This window comes from Heteronotia binoei, chromosome 7 (assembly GCF_032191835.1).
Source record: "Heteronotia binoei isolate CCM8104 ecotype False Entrance Well chromosome 7, APGP_CSIRO_Hbin_v1, whole genome shotgun sequence".
NCBI classification, from domain to species: domain Eukaryota; kingdom Metazoa; phylum Chordata; class Lepidosauria; order Squamata; family Gekkonidae; genus Heteronotia; species Heteronotia binoei.
In genome coordinates, this window is record NC_083229.1 from 19,057,268 (window position 1) to 19,073,088 (window position 15,821).

Below are 15,821 nucleotides of genomic sequence, written 5' to 3' on the forward strand. Positions count from 1 at the left end.
AAATTGCTGAGCAGTCGGGTTAGAACGGATAAAAGGAGGTACTTCTTCACCCAAAGGGTGATTAACATGTGGAATTTACTGCCACAGGAGGTGGTAGCGGCTACAAGCATAGCCAGCTTCAAGAGGGGGTTAGATAAAAATATGGAGCAGAGGTCCATCAGTGGCTATTAGCCACAGTGTGTTTCATCTTCTATGGGAACTCTTCTGTTTTGTTTTTGGACTCGGGGCTGTATAAAGTTAACATTTTTAAAGTTAATCTGTTCACAATATCTCTCTGTGAACATGTCATGTCAGATATGCTTCTATTTTTGTAAGTAAAAAATTCTTTCTCTTGTTACCCCTGGAGCCTGATCATCTTTGTAATTGGTTTGAACATCAGTTTCCCTTAACCGGAAAACATGGAGGACTGGGGATACTGCAAAAAGTGCTTCTGTGCTTCCGAGGCAAATGGTATATTATTTTAACATACTTTGCTTTTTTGTTCCATCTTCCTGACATTCAGATCTCTCTCTTTTAAATTGACAAGTGTCTTTGATGTGCCAGGTTTATAGGTCATTCCCAATCATAATGAGGAGCAGAGATCTTCGGCTGGCTTCTTATTTCTCTGCTTGAGAATGTTCTGTTCTCTGCTGTTTCCCTCACAAAGGCAATTGAGTATTCATTCTGAGGAGAGGGTGAAGGATCTTGAAAAGACAAAGGTTTCATTGCAGAGATGCTGTTGTGGTGAGCCAGGGATGAAATACTTCCTACCTGCTGTGGGAAAGGGCACACAGAGGGATTCTCAAAAGCTCCAAAGGATATTCCTCCCTGCAAAAGGGATCCTCTTGATGATTAAAGGCTTCCAGCTAGCGGAATTTGTGTGGAAAGTTCCATCAAGTTGCAGCCTTTTCAAGGCAAGAGACTCTCAGGGGTGGGCTGCCATTGTCTGCCTCTGTGTAACAACACTGGATTTCCTTGGTGGTCTCCCATCTAAGTACTAACCAGGACTGACCCTGCTTTAGGGCTTCCAAGCTCCCTAAAACCACCAGCAGGAAGGCCGCTGGAGCGATCCCTGCTCATGAACAGCCCCGTGGCCACCTGCTTTCCCCAGCATGATGACGTCACCCAGAAGTGACATTATTGTGTTGGGGACGTTGCGCTGGGATGCTCGAGGACTCATGGTAAGAACTCTAGGGTACCACAGGGTTTTTCTGTGAATCCTAGAGCATTTCCAGTGTGATGCTCTAGGAATTGTGGTAAAATTCTATGGTACCATAGAATTCTATGGTACCATAGAATTTTTACCATGAGTCCTAGAGCATCCCCGGCACGATGACGTCACTTCCGGGTGGTGTCATCACACCGCGCCTGCTTTGCGGGCATGAGAAACAAGTCCCCTGCAGCAACAGTGGAGGCACTTGGCAACCCTACCCTGCTTAGCTTCCAATATCGGGCTAGCCTGGGGCATCCAGGTCACTAGCAAAATAGCCGTTTTATATACCCCAAACAGAAAAACTTCCATTCTTTTTAGGGGTCACTTTGTACCCAAATTGATACCGGCATGGTGTTAGCTACTAAAGGTACACCTTTTTGTGCAAGGGATCCTTCTTGCATGATCCAGTGTCGTAAAAAATGGGGAAAGATTCCCAGATTGAGCCTACAGGAGCGTGTGTTTGTTTAGATGTATCCACAGGCCTCATTTGGGGCAGGAGTTCACAGGAGCGGAGCTCCAGAACCTCTAGATTTTATTTTAGTTTGGTGTAGTGGTTAAGTGTGTCGACTCTTATCTGAGAGAACCGGGTTTGATTCCCCACTCCTCCACTTGCACCTGCTGGAATGGCCTTGGGTCAGCCATAGCTCTGGCAGAGCTTGTCCTTGAAAGGGCAGCTGCTGTGAGAGCCCTCTCCAGCCCCACCCACCTCACAGAGTGTCTGTTGTGGGGGAGGAAGGTAAAGGAGATTGTGAGCCCCTCTGAGACTCTTCGGAGTGGAGGGCGGGATATAAATCCAATATCATCTTCTTCTTCTTTCTTACCAAACCCCCACCTAATACTTGCTTCTGGGCTCCATTGTTCAACCCCCATGGGAGAAGTTTGCTGAACTCTAAGATTTGACAAACTTTCTCATATTTTTCCCCACTCCAAAAATGGGGAAAATAACCAAAACATATAAAGCAGACAGATGGAAATCTTCATCATGCCCCTGTGGCCACCTAGAAGAAAGTAATTTAAAAGGTATGATGGGAGTAAGGTTTTATTGTGACAATTCTAATTCAAGAAGCATTTGAAGGTAGATGCTGAGCTGATATAACTTAGTGCACCTTCTGGTGATGTTAGGGGGTGTGGCATATGCAAATGAGTTGTACCAATGAGCTCTGACAGCTCTTTCTACAAAATGACCCCTGTGTATCCACACAAGTAATTCTCTTGAATGCATAGAATGGTTCCAAATGGGTAGGTATTAGTCTGTGGTAGTGCAGGTTTCTGAATGTTTCCATGTTAGATGTCCAATTTGTGCTCTGTGATTCTCTAGCAGCGAGACAGTTCAGTCTGGTCAATGTAAAGGTCAGAAAAGCATTGTGAGCATATACAAAGCCATTTCAGAAATAATGCATTTTTTAATTCATGTTCATGCGTGATAAAAACAGGGAAAGGCATACATTACAATTTGAACTTGCTCCAGAAATGGTATCTTTGGACCCTTCAGGAGATCCAGAGAGCTGTTGCCAGCCACCTAATTATTAATAATATAAGATAACCACTGGAAGCAATGAAACTTTCATGCAAAGCGTGTAAATATGCATATTTAGTGAGATTAAACAAAAACAGAACTAAGGAACACTGAACATTCCAGCAGTTTTTCCCACAAAGTCTCTCAACAGTCACAAAGAATGAAAGCCTCTTCAAATATGACTTAGTGAAGACATGGGTGAAGTCTTTAATTTCTTAGTGTTCCGCTCGTGATGGTGTGGGGAGAATAAGGAACCGCTTTTAAAAGAACTCACGGTTTCAATAGTTGGTTCTTCCTCAGCCTCTTTCTCCCAATGTTACATGGAGCCACCGCTCTACTCTTTACAACATGGATCCATGCATGCTCTGATTTGCTGCAAGCATATTTACACGCTTTGCGTGAAAGTTTAATTGCTTCTGGTGGTTATCTTACCAGGGTTCACACCGGTTTCAGTTGTATTTATTATTACCTCATTATTAATAGCCTGACTTTTGGATGATTTTCTTTTTGTGTAGCAATCTGCATTTCAGTTTTTTTGGCTACCAGGTAAACTGCTCCTGGGAGCGACGCAAAGTGAACCTACTGCGCTCTGACTAGTTTTAGAACAATGCGGGGGAACGAAAATGGAGCGGATCAATATTTTGCATGCGGTGATAAAATGGAACCATCTAATAGTAAATTAAATATTATCCCCGTGAGAAGAGAGCGTTGCTAATGACTCCATTAGCCTACAGTTGACAAAATGACTCCTGTTTTACTTAGGCCCCCATGATATATGACTGGGAGCATATAGTGTATTGATCTTTTTAAAAAAAAAACTCGCTTTCCAAACATTATTTAAAAGCTCCATTTTAAAATTAAAATGGGAATTGATCCTTGCCTGCATAAACCGCTAGCAAATACAGGATTTCTTCCCGATAGCAAGACGTCGTCTTTCCAGAAAATTAACAGAATTATAATTGCACAATTGGTTATTGCAGCAGATGTGGTCCCCTCGCCTTTCCTCCAACGAGTTATTTTAAACAATTAGTGTGCAAAGTAATGAAATTTCCATTCTGCAAGCTGTAACTCAGAAAAAGGAATGACAATTAAAAATGCCCTATGTGGAGGGGGGGGGGATACCATTATTTGCGTGGTCATGTTATTTTCACAAGATGATATTGACTTGTTTTTAGCCAAGCCGCTTGAATGCTTGATTATAACAATCAGAAAAGTACCAATGGGAAATAAACTTCAACTGAAAATTGAGCTAAATAGCCCAGCCTAGTCTGAGCTCATCAGAGCCTGCAAGCTAATCAGAGTTGACCCTGGTTAGTACTTGGATTGGAGACCACCAAGTAAAATGGGGGCTGCCAGGGGTCATTTTGGAGAAAAGGAGGTGCCAGAACTCATTAGCACAACTCATTTGCATATGCCACACACTTCTGACATCACTGGGAGGTGTACAAATGACACAGTCATGTAACTGGGAGGGCCATGTCAATACCAGACTGTCTATGTCAATACCGGACTGTTCTTGTTAATAAATACCGGACTGTCTATGTCAATACCAGACTGTCTTTGTCAATACCGGACTGTCTATGTCAACACCAGACTGTCTATGTCAATACCGGACTGTCTATGTCAATACCAGACTGTCTATGTCAATACCAGACTATCTGTGTCAATACCGGACTGTTCTTGTCAATACCGGACTATCTATGTCAATATCAGACTGTCTGTGTCAATACTGGACTGTTCTTGTCAATACCAGACTGTCTGTGTCAATACTGGACTGTTCTTGTCAATACCAGACTGTCTGTGTCAATACCGGACTGCCTGTGTCATATTTCACTATCCATGTCAATATTGGACTGTCTATGTCAATACCGGATTGTCCTTATCAATACCAGACTGTCTGTGTCAATACCGGACTGTCTGTGTCAATACTGGACTGTTCTTGTCAATACCAGACTGTCTATGTCAATACCGGACTGTTCTTGTCAATACCAGACTGTCTATGTCAATACCAGACTGTCTATGTCAATACCGGACTGTCTATTTCAATACCAGACTGTCTATGTCAATACCAGACTGTCTGTGTCAATACCAGACTGTCCTTATCAATACCAGACTGTCTGTGTCAATACCAGACTGTCTGTGTCAATACCGGATTGTCCTTATCAATACCAGACTGTCTGTGTCAATACTGGACTGTTCTTGTCAATACCAGACTGTCTATGTCAATACCAGACTGTCTGTGTCAATACCGGACTGTCCTTGTCAATACTGGACTGTCTGTGTCAATACCAGACTGCCTGTGTCATATTTGACTATCCATGTTAATATTGGACTGTCTATGTCAATACCAGATTGTCCTTGTCAATACCAGACTGTCTGTGTCAATACCGGACTGTTTGTGTCATGTGTGACTATCCATGTCAATACTGGACTGTGTATGTCAATACTGACCTGTCCATGTCAATACCGGACTGTCCTTGTCAATACCAGACTGTCTGTGTCATATTTGACTATCCATGTCAATACTGGACTGTCTTTTCCAATACCGGACTTTCTGTGTCATATGTAACTATCCATGTCAATACCGGACTTCCTGTGCCAATACCGGACATCTGGCAACCTTAATTACTATGCAAGGGCTAGTAAAGGCAAACCATTTCTGAAAGGTTGCCATAACTTGGTTGCAACTTAGTGGCACAGGTCATCATTAAAAACTGAGCAGCAACTGAACTATGGTTAGTCGAGGCAGAATGAAGGGCAAGCTAATCGTAGTTTAAAGAGCATCTGGGGTTATTTTGGACCAGAACCACAGCACTAGGGAACAAAGCAAACCTTAATTGGAGTTGCTGTGGTCAGTGTTACAGGCTGGGAGGCCCAAGTTCAGCTCTTTTGTCTACCATGAAGCTTGCCAGATGACCTTGGGACAGTCGTGTTCTTTCAGCTTGGCTTACGTCAAAGGGCAGTTGTGCACACACAATGAAGAAGGGTAAAACATATATGCCACCCCAAGATCCTTTAACAGGAAAAAAACAAACATAGGAAGGTAACTCCCTATCCCATCCCACCATTCAATTTTCTTGACAGAAATCCTCACCCAAGCTGCCGTTAGCTCAGGTACAAACCAACATGTTGTCTTGGTCTTTGTTATAGGCCGAGGGTGACAACAACTGGCAGAAGCAGTTTTTGTTGTGGAAGCAAAATGGGTGAAGATATAAATCCTCCCTCTGGCCCATTCCCATGGCTACTTTTCAAGGTTAAACTTGGATCAGGGCTTTTTTTGTAGCAGGGACTCTTTGGTGTAGCCGGTTTGGTGTAGTGGTCAAGTGTGTGGACTCTTATCTGGGAGAACCGGGTTTGATTCCCCACTCCTCCACTTGCACCTGCTGGAATGGCCTTGGGTCAGCCATAGCTCTCATAGACCTTCTTCCCCTGCAGTGGTTAAGTGTGCAGACTCTTATCTGGGAGAACCGGGTTTGATTCCCCACTCCTCCACTTGCACCTGCTGGAATGGCCTTGGGTCAGCCATAGCTCTGGCAGGAGTTGTCCTTGAAAGGGCAGCTGCTGTGAGAGCCCTCTCAGCCCCACCCACCTCACAGGGTGTCTGTTGTGGGGGAGGAAGGTAAAGGAGATTGTAACCACTCTGAGACTCTTCGGAGTGGAGGGTGGGATATAAATCTAATATCTTCCTCTACCTCACAGGGTGACTGTTGTGGGGGAGGAAGGTAAAGGAGATTGTGAGCTGCTCTGAGACTCTTCGGAGTGGAGGGCGGGATATAAATCCAATATCTTCTTCTTCTTTTGCATATTAGGCCACACAACCTGATGTAGCCGATCCTTCAAGAGCTTACAGTAGGCCCTGTACTAAGAGCCCTGTAAGCTCTTGGAGGACTGGCTACCTCAGGAGGGTGTGGCCTAATATGCAAAGGAGTTCCTGCTACCAAAAAAACCCCACTGGTTAAGCCGGCTCAAGGTTGACTCAGCTTTCCACCCTTCTGAGGTCGGTAAAATGAGATCCCAGCTTTCTGGGGGAAAGTATAGATGACTGGGGAAGGCAATGGCAAACCACCCCGTAAAAAAAGTCTGCTGTGGAAACGTTGTGAAAGCAACGTCACCCCAGAGTCGGAATCGACTGGTGCTTGCACAGGGGACTGTCTTTACCTTTTTAAGATGATTTTGATTTTATTTAATTATTTCATTTCTACCCCATCTTTCTCCCCAGTGGGGACCCAAGGGGCTTTACATCATTCTCCTCTCGTTCATTTTCCCCCTCACAACAACCCCATGAGGTAGGTCAGGCTAAATGTTTAGAACCCAAGGTCACCTAGTGGACTCCCACGGCATAGCAAGTATTCAAAGCTGGGTCTCCCAGATACTAGTTTGACACTCTTAAGCACTATACTCCGCTGACTCTCCCTGTTATAGATGATGTCTACTTCGCCCCATTGCATCCCAGTTCCAGCGCAAACAGAATTAGATCATACCAACAAGTCTGTTTGGAAAGGACAGGAACAAAGCCAGAAGAATGGTCACAAATTTAGTATTAAGCTATAGAAGCAATCCATAGCCAGGGGTGGAATTCTAGCAGGAGTTCCTTTGCATATTAGGCCACACCCCCATCTGATGTAGTCAATCCTCCAAGAGCTTACAAAAAGAGAGCCTCGTAAGCTCTTGGAGGACTGGCTACATTAGGGGTGTGTGGCCTAATATGCAAAGGAGCTCCTGCTAGAATTCCACCCCTGTCCATAGCATATTATGTCAGCCTTCATTTTTGGATCCAGGTGTCTGCCACTGAGCCTCACCCGTCCCCCAAGTGATGTTGCTATGCTCCTCAATGCCTTCAAATCCCTGCATTGTATAATCTTCCCTTCAACTGCCCTGAATGCCGGGAACCTATCCATCCCTCTCCCTTCTGTCTCCAAAGTTGTTTTCTTCAGGGTCACCGCATCCCAGAAAGAGAAATGCTCTGGCTGTGAATGAGGGACACTCTAGCCATAAATCTACTGCCCAGGAGGATAGAACTAATTCGGACAACAATGGCTCCCTGCTTTGAAAGGACCCTGGGGGACAGTCGGGTAGGTCTAAATGTTTCTGTGCTCGTTTGGAAAGATTTCGGCTCATATTTAGGTTTATGCGGAAGGGAAGAGAATCAAGCAGGCAGTCGTCTTTCACTTTTGTGTTTGCCATTCCTTATCTGAGAAACACGAAGCAGAACCTACTCAAACAGTTCTAAGTAAACTTAAAAACAAGGTGCACCCAGGACAAAAATACACCAACTTAGGTGCCCAAATGCAGGGGTTGTTTTGTAAAAAAAAAAAAGGTGGTGGAGCTCATTAGCATAACTCATTAGCATATGCTGCCCCACCCCAGCCAAAAGCAACCTGATACAAGAAAGGAGAGCCCCGGGCGAGTGAGGTCTGCTTGGGCTGGCTAGAGATCCAGCCAGCCCAAGCAGGGCTCATTCACTTGGAGCTTTCGTTGGCCATCCCTCCCCCAGGCCAGCAAGCCACCTGCTGCCCAGAATCACATAAGAAGTGGAGAAAGGGTGGTCCAGGCTTCTCCAGGGGTTAGTGAGGGCTGCTGGGGGCATGGCAAAGCTCCTGGTGGCTGAGTAGCTGCCCGCTCTCCTAATCCAAGGATTGTTATGCAGCTGCACCTACTATTCAATGGACAAGGTAGGTGGGGAGGAAGAGGGGGAACCCTCAGAAAGGTTCAGGAGCTGCGCTCCTGTGAGCTCCTGCTGAATCTGAGGCCTTCCCAAATGTAATGTACAAAACACGTAAGCATTGCCTTCCTCCAACCGAGATGTTATCTGAGGAAACATTCTGCTTCTAATGATAGCCAGCCAGATATTTCCAACATAGGACATGGCCAACCCTTCTTGTCTCTTCTGAATATCTGGGCTTTGGAATATCTTCTGGCTCTGAACATGGAAAGATCCCATTTATTTAACATTGAGAGAGATTAGATAGATAGATAGATAGATAGATAGATAGATAGATAGATAGATAGATAGATAGATAGATAGATAGATAGATAGATAGATAGATAGATAGATAGATGACAGACAGACAGACAGACAGACAGACAGACAGACAGACTGACTGACTGACTGACTGATTTAGAAAATGTATATGCCAGCTCTCCAGCTTGAGTTAGGTTCCACCACTTACTCTAAGGTCCCCAGAGAGTAGTATTCTTGGACTCCTGCTCTCTATTGCAACCTCACAACTGTCTTATAAGTTAAAGTAGACTGAAACAGATTGACTGTCCCAAAGTGAAGATTTCGACTCAAGTCTCCGAGATGGTAGCTGAATGCCTTAACTACTATACAACACTGGCTGTAGACCCGTCTTCTAACATTAAGAATGGCACTATTCAAAACCAGGAGGTGAACATTTCAATCTTCCAGGTTGTTCCATTGCTGGCCTAAGAGTGGCAGCCCTCAACAGAGAACATTCCAGGGAAGATTGCATTGTGAGACTGCTGGACTTAAGGTCCCCTGTGTGAGCACCAGTCGTTTCCGACTCTGGAGTGACGTTGCTTTCACAACGTTTTCACGGCAGACTTTTTATGGGGTGGTTTGCCATTGCCTTCCCCAGTCATCTACACTTCCCCCCACCCAGCAAGCTGGGGACTCATTTTACCGACTTCGGAAGGATGGAAAGCTGAGTCAACCTCGAGCCGGCTACCTGAACCAGCTTTCGCTGGGATCGAACTCAGGTCATGAGCAGAGCTTAGGACTGCAGTACTGCAGCTTTAACACCTAATATAAAAATGAGTTCCTGCTGGGCTTTTTCTACAAAAAGCCGCCATAATAATAATAATAATTAATAATAATAATAATAATATTTTGTTACAAATACTAACCAGGAAAAAAAGAACAAGAAAATCCAGGGTAACAATCCAGGCTTTTTCTTTGTAGAAAATGTCCAGCAGGAACTCATTTGCATATCAGGCCACACCCCCTGATGTCTAGCCAGCCAGAACTGCATTCTTGTACATTCCTGCTCAAAAGAAGCCCTGATTACAATGCAGAGGCAGGCAATAGCAAACCACCTCTGGCCTTGAAACCTTACGGGGTTACCATACGTCGGCTGCAACTCGATGGCAGTTTCCACCGCCATCTTTAGGATTAAGGCATAAAAGCCTCAAAAAGTAGCAGTAACCTAAGTAGACTGTTGTAGCACAGTCTGAGTAACTTCAGTGACACTCGGCTGTGTGTCCTCATTTGGTATATGGTAACAAAGAAAGACTTTGCCCATAGGCTATTCAGAGTTCTTTGACGTGCAGCTAATTTTTCTTCATCGGCTTGCATTGTCAGCCAATGCTTCAGACCATAGCAGGCATGACGGTCACACTGTTTTCAAGTCTTTCTTCTTCTGCCAATGGCTCTCTCTTCCACAAATTGCTCCAACTCTCTCAATGGTTTTCAAAGCCAGTCGCTGTTCTGATGTCTTAACGCTGGTTAATCCTGGGTGGTACGATATCACCTGAACTCATCAGCTCTTATAAACTAAGCTAAGCTGGTCCTTGGATAGGAGACCACTAAGGAAGACTCTGCAGGGGAAAGCAATGGCAAACCAACTCTGCTTCTCACTTGCCTTGAAAGCCCCTTGCTGGGGTTGCCGTACGTTGGTTGCAACTTGATGGCACTTGTGTATGTACATAGGCAGTGTATGAAGAAACACTGTCTTTTAGGAGAAGGGCTGTGGCTCAGTGGTCGAACAGCTGTTTGGAGAGCCAGTTTGGTGTAGTGGTTAAGTGCGCGGACTCTTATCTGGAAGAACCGGGTTTGATTCTCCACTCCTCCACTTGCAGCTACTGGAATGGCCTTGGGCCAGCCATAGCTCTGGCAGAGGTTGTCCTGGAAAGGGCAGCTGCTGTGAGAGCCCTCTCCAGCCCCACCCACCTCACAGGGTGTCTGTTGGGGGGAGGAGAAGGTAATGGAGATTGTGAGCCGCTCTGAGACTCTTCGGAGTGGAGGGCGGGATATAAATCCAATATCTTCAATCTGCTTGGCATGCAGAAGGTCCCAGGTTCAATCCCTGGCATCTCCAGTAGGACCAGGTAGGAGGTGATGTGAAAGACATCCTCCTGAAACCCTGGAGAGCCATGAGTCTGACAGTACTGATTCATGGACCAATGGTCTGATTCAGTATAAGGCAGCTCAGGATCAAGTTATTCATTAGCTTGCAAGAAGAAGGAGGAGGGCTATATGACTCCTAAAAAATTATCAAAGATGAATAACAAGATGCCAGGCAGATGTTGGAAATGTAAAAAGCATGAAGGTTTTTTCTACCATATGTGGTGGACATGTGAAAGAGCAAAACAGTATTGGCAAATGAGTCAACAAGAAATTTCTAGGATATTGGAATATGAAGTAATGAAAGTTGCAGAGACTTTCTTATTGGGATTACAAATGGAAAAATTTCTAAAAAGAAGATAGAACTTTAATCTGGTACTTGCTTTCAGCTGCTAGGACATTGTATGCGCAGTTGTGGAAGCAAGAAAAAATACCAGAGAAATGGGATTGGATTATAAAAGTTATGACATGGAGTGAAATGGACAAATTAACAAGAATATTAAGAGACTATGATTTAGAAGTTTTTAAGACGGAGTGGGAAAAGTTTAGAAGATATATAGAAAAAGAGTGGAAAATAAAAGGACATTGGACAATTTTTGATAATAATTAAATTTTAAAAAGAAGAAAAATATAATTTTTTGTTTTAATAGTTAAGGGTACTTTTAATATTTTTTTAAGTAAATAACACTGGCGGGGGTCAAGTAACGGGGGGAGGGGTGGGTGGAATGTAATATATGGGGTAGATAAAAGAAATTTTTAAAGATGTAAGATACAGATATAGATTTATTACCATATGTTACTAATAAAATTGTTTTACATAAAAAGAAGAAGGAAGGAAGGAAGGAAGGAAGGAAGGAAGGAAGGAAGGAAGGAAGGAAGGAAGGAAGGAAGGAAGGAAGGAAGGGAGGGAGGGAGGGAGGGAGGGAGGAAGAAAGAAAGAAAGAAAGAAAGAAAGAAAGAAAGAAAGAAAGAAAGAAAGAAAGAAAGAAAGAAAGAAAGAAAGAAAGAAAGAAAGAAAGAAAGAAAGAAAGAAAGAAAGAAAGAAGTGGAGGAGGAGGAAGAAGAGGTTTGGTTTTATATCCAACCCTTCACTACACAACATAGTCCCAGAGCAACCTACAGACACCCTGTGAGGTAGGCGGGGCTGAGAGAGCTCTGAGAGAACTGGAGCTGGCCCAAGGTCACCCAGCTGGCTTCATGTGGAGAAGTGGGGGATCAAACCCGGTTTTCCAGCTCTACACAAAACCACTACACAAAACTGAGAGGAAATTCAGCAAGCATCCCTGTGTACTATAGCAAGATATAAAGCCAGACAGGGTGAAAAGTAAGTTGTGGCATGGCATCCTCTGGGTGGACCAATGCCTCCTGTTGTGGGCCACAGGAAAGTTGCACCAACATTTCCTCCCTGCTAATCAGATTAGGAGGTAGTCCTGAGACCTTGAAAGAAGCCAAGCGCCACTTCTTAAGAGGCTTACCCCATGCAATGCAATTAGAGAGGGCTTGATTTGATAGGTGAAATAAAGACCCAATCAAGCTTCATTCTTCGAGCTAATAAAGACCTAGAATACTTACCTTGTAGTAAATCTGAATGCAATTAGAGAGAGATTTCTTGGATATCACTTTATGGTATGGAGAAAGAGAAGAAGAAGAGAAGAGATTGGATTTATACCCTGTCTTTTGCTAGCCAATGGTGTCTCGGAGAGGCTTACAAATCTCCTTTCCCTTCCCCTCCCTGCAATAAACATCCTGTGGGATAGGTGGGGCTGAAAGAGCTCTGAAAAAAACTGCTCTTGAGCAGAACAGCCTTGAGAGAACTTGTGGTTGACCCAAGGTCACATGAGCAGGTGCAAGTGGAGGAGTGGGGAATCAAACCCGGTTCTCCCAGGTAAGAGTCCACACACTTAACCAACACACCAAACTGTCCTGGTTATGGCGACGTACAATTTGTTTCTTCAAGGGACCAAGGCTGACAGTGACAAATGTACTGAAAACTCAGAAAATAGCAAGGGGGTGGGGGAATAAAGCATCACATGTTTGATTCACGTAAGGCAACCGGTTGGCTGCTGTGTAAAAGAGGATGCTGGATTAGATGGACCACAGTTCTAACCTAGCATGACTCTTCTTTTATACCCCACCCTTCACTACACAAAGGAGTCTCTTGTTCTTATGTTAAGGAAGGGGGTTTCTTGTTCTTATGTTCTTAAGGAAGGGGGATGCCTGACGTGGATATTGGGGAGTCAGAAAACCAGAGAATGGAAGTTCAAAATTATCCTTAAATATACTCAAGCAATAAATCTCCACTTTCCAGGCCAGATACTCTCCTTTGAACCATTGCGAAATCTTATGGCCTTCTCCAAAATCTGATGCAATGCTCCTTCTAATGCGTTATCTAGAACAGACATGGAACCTCGTCTAATTTGCAGAATTGTTTCACCCAGGGCTTTTTTTGAGCAGGAACGCACAGGAACACAGTTCCAGCTGGCTTGATGTCAGGGAGTGTGGCCTAATATGCAAATGAGTCCCTGCTGGGCCTTTTCTACAAAAAGCCCTGTGTGAAGCCATGGTGATGTCAGGGGGTGTGGCCTAATATGCAAATGAGTCCCTGCTGGGGGTTTCCCCCCCCTACTAAAAAAGCCCTGGTTCCACCACAAGTGAAGCCTGGGAATTTCATCCAAAGTAAGACCATAAGGACATAAAAATAGCCCTGCTGATCGGTTTACCTAGTCCAGTATCCTGGTGCATCTTGTCCAGCATCCTCTGGAGGGTCAACAACAGGGCCTAGAGGCTGAGGCCTTTCCCTGATGTTACCTCCCTACACTGGTCTTCAGAAATTTCCTGCTTCTGGATGTGGAGGTTCCCTTTAGTCACCATAGCTAGCAGCCATTGATAGATCCATGAATCTGTCTAGGTCAGATAAACCTCTTCCTCTGCTATCACTTCAGATCCAGGAGGGCTAGACTTCCATTCCACTGAAGCAGCCAATGATAATAATAGATCCAAGTTTTGTCACTAGACTGTGGCGTTGTGACTCTTGATAGGAAGTGACTGAACTAGATCATTGGCCAGTGGCAAAGACCTAGCAAGCCACAACTGTCATGTATGAAGACTTCCCTGCGTTTGGCGCCTGATATCTCATGACACTTTGGATCTCCACAGGAGCCCAAAAGACACAGGTCATCTCTACCTGCAGCCAGAGTCCTTGCTCACTGTTTGGGCTTTGTTTCATGTGGAGGTCTCCAGAGAAAGGGGGGAAAGCTATTATGGTAATGTTGATTTTTTTGTACATCTCCATTTCTTTTATAGAAATGACTTAACTAGGTCATGAAAAAGTACGGCCAAGGACAATCCAGGACCTGGTGCCGTTAATATCAACTAGAACCATTTATGACCTCTTTGCTCCGTTTCTACTTCATAGAGATGGGGGGGGGGGGGGAAGGAGATGAGTTTGAAATGAGCTCCCAGAAAGCTAGTTTAGGTGCCAGTGTTTGTCAATTTTCTACTTCTATCATACATCTCCCACTGTGCTTCCCGCCCCCATGTTGTCCCAGTCCCCAGGAACAGTATTTCAGGGAGCTTAAGGGGGCTGTGGTGATGGAGAAGAGCTTCATGGGTACTTTATGGCTTCTTTTCACTGAAAACAATGCTGGATGTTTCATTCATCCCTGGGTACAATCTAGTTTAGCCTTCAGGGCAGATGTTGGGCGGCAAGACACTTCTGGAATCCTCAAAAAGCTACAAAAGCAGAGGACATGGACATCATTTACACAGAAGAGGCAGTGTGTGGGTAGAGTGGAGGGGAGTACATACGAACATAAGAGAAGCCATGTTGGATCAGGCCCATCTAGTCCAACACTCTGTGTCATACAGTGGCAACCTCCCCCCCCCCAGGTGCCATCAGAAGGTCCATCAGTGGGGCCAGGACACTAGAAGCCCTCCCACTACTGCCCCCCAAGCACCAAGAATACAGAGCATCGCTGCCCCAGACAGAGAGCTCCATCTACACCTTTTGACTAATAGCCACTGATGGACCTCTGTGTAGGATTGCCAATCCCCAGGTGGGGGCAGGGGATCCTCCGGTTTGGAGGCCCTCCCGCCCCCCCACTTCAGGGTCATCAGAAAGCAGGAGGGGGGAGGGAAATGTCTGCCGGGCGCTAGAGAGACCGTTTCCCATAGGTTATAATGGAAAATTGTTCCGTGGATGTCTGGGACTCTGGTGGGGAGGGGAGTGCTGTGTTTAGAGGTAGAGACCCCGTATGTTCAGCATAGCATCTGGTGCCTCTCCCCAAAGTACCTTCCAAGTTTCCAAAAGATTGGATCAGGAGGTCCAATTTTATGAGCCCCCAAAGAAGGTGCCCCTATCCATTATTTCCAGTGGAGGGAAGGCATTGAAAAGGTGTGCGGTCCCTTGAAATGGGACGGCCAGAACTCCCTTTGGAGTTCAACTGTGCTTGTCGTACCTTTGCTCCTGGCTCCGCCTCCAATGTCTCCTGGCTCCACCCCCAAAGTCCCCAGATATTTCTTGAGTTGGACTTGGCAACCCTACCTCTGTGCTATATGTCTATCCAGTCCCCTCTTGAAGCTGTAAAGAGTAGGAAGTAGGGGCTTAACCAGTCATGTTACCTGCTGCTTTCCTCTTTCCCATCCCAGATATACACTTGCTGTGTCATTAGAGGGGGAAAAGGAGGGGGGAGGGAAGCGGGGTGGTGGTTGGGATGAGCACACATTCATTACTCATCAGTTCTTAATTGCAAATCTCTCCCTCCCCTGTCGCCCCTTTGGGGCCGTTTTCTTCTACAACTGAGGCTCTCAAACCTTTGTTTCCTGCCAGACATCTAATTCTGCCTCAAGGCCATTTGTCTACAAACTATCTGGAAATTTTACACTTTCATCCCAGTTCTGTGCATACTTAGAAGTTTACACACATGCACACGCACACCCTGCCCCATCCAACTTAATGCTTACAAAGAGTTGATGCAGTAGGAGAAAGGAAATTATGCTAAAATACAGTGTGCTATGTCCCAAATAAATCT